The sequence below is a fragment of the Egretta garzetta genome, unplaced genomic scaffold (genome assembly GCF_000687185.1).
Source record: "Egretta garzetta isolate BGI_Z169 unplaced genomic scaffold, ASM68718v1 scaffold77, whole genome shotgun sequence".
Taxonomy (NCBI): Eukaryota; Metazoa; Chordata; class Aves; order Pelecaniformes; family Ardeidae; genus Egretta; species Egretta garzetta.
In genome coordinates, this window is record NW_009260130.1 from 280,514 (window position 1) to 284,463 (window position 3,950).

The following is a 3,950-nucleotide window of genomic DNA, read 5'->3' on the forward strand; positions in this document are numbered from 1 at the left end:
CACCAAAATCTCCAAAAATGATAGCAGGGCTTTGCTGACCGCCCTTCCAGGTGTGTTTTTACAGTTAGCACCTGTGGGGTCGTCAGGACTAACAAGGGACAGCTGGCAGCCAGCCACACACAGGGCCCTGCAGGAGGATGCGCACCTCAGCCTGAAGCCTGCTGAGAAAAGGTGAGTACATAGATATATATAGTTATACATTTTTTCCCTCATGTGGGAAGGCTTTGTAGCTTGCACCCACGGTGGAGCAGCCCAGTTGGGACTGAGGGGGAAAAAAATGTCCGAGTTTGTTGGAAAACAGGCGGGTTGGGGGTTTGCTTTCCACAGGGGCGTGTGTCCTCAGAGGGAGGGCCCCGGCCGGTGGGGACGTGACAGTGCACATATCCAGGGGGTCCCAGCACAGAATGCAGACCCAGTGGTGTCCCCCAGTCTCACGGCAGGACTCACCCTCATCCCTTGGCTCCTGCCCACAGAGGGCTCCCCATGGTCAGTACCTATCTGACCCCCGAGGGCCTGGTATCCCCCACCATCAGCATCCAGCCTCACGCTCCGACTTCCATCACGCTACAGGAAAGGGGAAGTGTGTGGTTAAGGTTTCTAGCGCTCTGCACCAGAACAGAGGGCCAGTTATCAGGTAATGCGGCTTAGATTTTGAGGCTGACTTTCTGAAAATAAGGGACAGAAGTTCCCTTTGGTTTGTAAATGTTGAAGTGGGACCAAGGGAGTGGGAGGTGAGGAGACAAAGAAGGTGACTGTCAGCACACTGCAAAGCTGGCTGGTGGTCACCTTTTTATTTTGTACAACAAACGTCGGTTAATTTCTTATGTCTGTAGTTTGGAAGAAATTGTCTTGCACCTTTTTTGCTTGTAAATTCCCATGGAAAGTGACCCAGCTGGCTTCCCATGCCCCACCACAACCTGGATCTCCCCTTCCACACACCCACTACACATTCTTACACTGTGCAGAGTTTCTGGGTGCACGATGTCCTGCAACTGTCCTTTGAGGCTGTGCTGAACAGTGTCACATGCGTGCTTGTGTTGCTACAGAGTCACTTGGATGGCCTATTTCTGTCAAGTGAAGTTAATGTGAACAGCTCAAGGGGAAGTTTTTTTTGAGAAGACAAAGCTGCTAGTCTGTCTTAGCCATCACTCCTCTTTTCGATACTGCACAAGGTTTTAATTCCTGTCACATCTACTGTTTCCAAACTGATCTCTTCTGCAATTGGGTATTTGTTCTGCACCTTCTAGACATGAGGTGGTAACATGCATCACTTAATTTCTGTTCATCAGATCATTTAGGTTGGGCCTTTAAGATGAGTCCAACCCTTAACCTAACACTACTAAGTCCAACACTAGACCATGTCCCTAATCACCACAACTGCACATCTTTTAAATACCTCCATGGATGGCAACTCAGCCACTTTCCTGGGCAGCCTGTTCCAATGCTTAACAACCCTGAGGAAATTTTTCCTAGTATTCCAATCAAAATCTCTATGTTATTACACAAAGCCTTGCAGCTGTTTTGCAGGGTTTTCAAGGTCCCACTTTCTCTCACCATGATGCTGTAAGGAAATAAAGTGGTGCAGCTTTGACTCCCGGTGAATAGCCAGGGATGGGGGCTAAGTACAGATTAGCAAACTGGCAGGATTCAGCAAATGCATCCCTCTCAACAGGGATGGGTGTTGTTCCCCCCCCGCGGCCTCACCTCAGTCTTAGTATTCAGGCAACCAAGGGGCAGATTCTTCCTGTGGGCTCTTGACTCTTGTCAGGCTGTGTTCCTGGACTGGAAGACTGACTACACACAGTGTAGGATTTAAATAAAATTTTTAAAGAAAAATAGATAAACCCCACACCCTTAGGCCCGGCTGTGGTGCTTTCTGCTCCTCCCCAAAGCAAGGAGGGCTCAGGGTCCTCCCAGAGATCTTGACAAGCTGAGTTCCAGGAGAGCATGCTTTGCATGGACAAGCCCTGCTTTTACATTCACAGCGACCCTCTGCCTGCAGCAGGGCATAGCATTCTTGCTTTCCTGGTCACTCTAGCAGAAGAGTCTTATCATCACTCTAGGAGCCAGCCAGGGCACTCTGCGTTTACTCTGCCTGTTTACCAGGAGTGTTTATAGCTCTGGGACATGGGAGAACAAAACTCAAGAGGCAGGAAGTGCTGGCAAAGGCATGCTTCCTTCCTCCCCTTTCTCCTGTTTTGTGGTCGCCTTAGCGGTAGCTGCCAGTGTTGGAAAGCAGGATAAGCCTAATTAACTGTTGTGGAAAGTACAAGCGTGGGGTGGCCCCCGTGAAGGCACTGTTTGTACCCTGAGCGTAGCGGTCAAGAACACTTGTGGCTAACCTACCTAGAAATCAGGACTGCCAGGCAAGAATGAGATCAGCTTTGCTCTCGTCAGCCCTGACATACACACACAATCAGGGCAGCCAGGAACAGAGACAGCTGTAAGCTCCCCTGTGCCTCTCCAACATAAGGGCCTTGTACACTTCATTTAGGTTACCTTCAGTCAGATAATGTAACACAGGGATACGGGGGGAAATGAGACAAAAGCCATCCTCTTCTCCCCAACCCCTGCCCCAAGTACAAAGAGCCTTCAAAAAAAAAAAATCTCAAGACTTATCTGACAAAGGAAAGCATCAGCCAGACTTGTCTCATCCTTTGCCTAGTAAACACATCCTATCCCCTAAAAATTAACATCCTAACATGAAAATAATGCAGTATATGCAGGAGAAGAATTATAAGCATCATTATCTGTGCCCCTGTTGGTGTCAAACGAGGTAGTCCTGCCGCACGACCAGGCTCCTGCCATGCAGGGTGCATGCTAGCTCTGTCCTACTCCCACACAGGAGATGGGTTACAGCAGCCCCTTCTCCAGCCTCCCACCAGGTGCACAGTGGAAGCTTTTGCTGAACTTTGTCACTGCAGAGGCCTTTGGTGTTCCCCAGACACACACACCTCCTCAGAGGGACAGGCACCCAGAAAGCATCCTGCTTATTTGCACAGAAAGTCCCTTGCTATCATCAGCTGCATCAGCTCTGGAAAGCAAAGAGGTCGAGCCCTGTCTATCCAGTCACCATGTCTCTGCCTACAGGGTGACTGGCAAGACACAGCTACGGCTCATGCCCTCCTGGCAGAGCTGCAAGGCAGCCTCCATAACAAGGGTTATCAGACAGCACAGACAAAAGGACATCAGTACAGCAGAAGGGTCCACCCTCCAAAGCAAATTCCCCCATGCCTCACAGAGATGCCCAGCTCCAGGGCAGCTGCACAGGGTTACTGCCGTGCAGCAGTTGTGCTGACACAAAGGCAAGAGGCTTGCAGCCTGTCAGCCACGCCATAAAAAGCCTTCAAATGCCCGAAATACTCTGCAGAGAGCTATTGCCCCTACCCAAGCAGCTGGGCCAACTGCTCAGCTATTGAAAGGAACAGCAAATGCAGGCCTGGTCTAGAACAGGCCTGCTGAAAGAGATTAGCCAGCAGGAGTCAAGTTCCACCACTTCAGCAGCATTTGACTAAGGAACAGCACCTCACCAGCCAGCTGGTTACCAGCTGAGCTGCCCTGGGGCTGCCCTGTTGTAGCTTCAGGAGTCACAGAGCCAGCTCCCAAACCTGGGCTGCCTGCCCAGGCTCCCAGCTCTCCACAGCAGACAGCACTTTACCTTTCATCAGGTCCTCAAACACTGCAGCAGTCCCAACTCCGGCCCTCTCTTGGGTGGGCATGACTAGCAGACAGGTGGGGAACAACAGTAGCAGACACATTCCAAGGCATTGCACAAGCAAAGAGATTGTAAGCAGAAGAGACTCTTGCTAAGCTTTTCCTTTTTGGCCTGCCTAACTGCAGCTAGTTGTGCTTGGTGCACTCAGGATTTAAAGCCTACCCTGTTTGATACAGCCCTCAGGCTGAATCTGGAGCTTGGCAGCCAAGTGTTACAGACACTGACCCATAGGCTG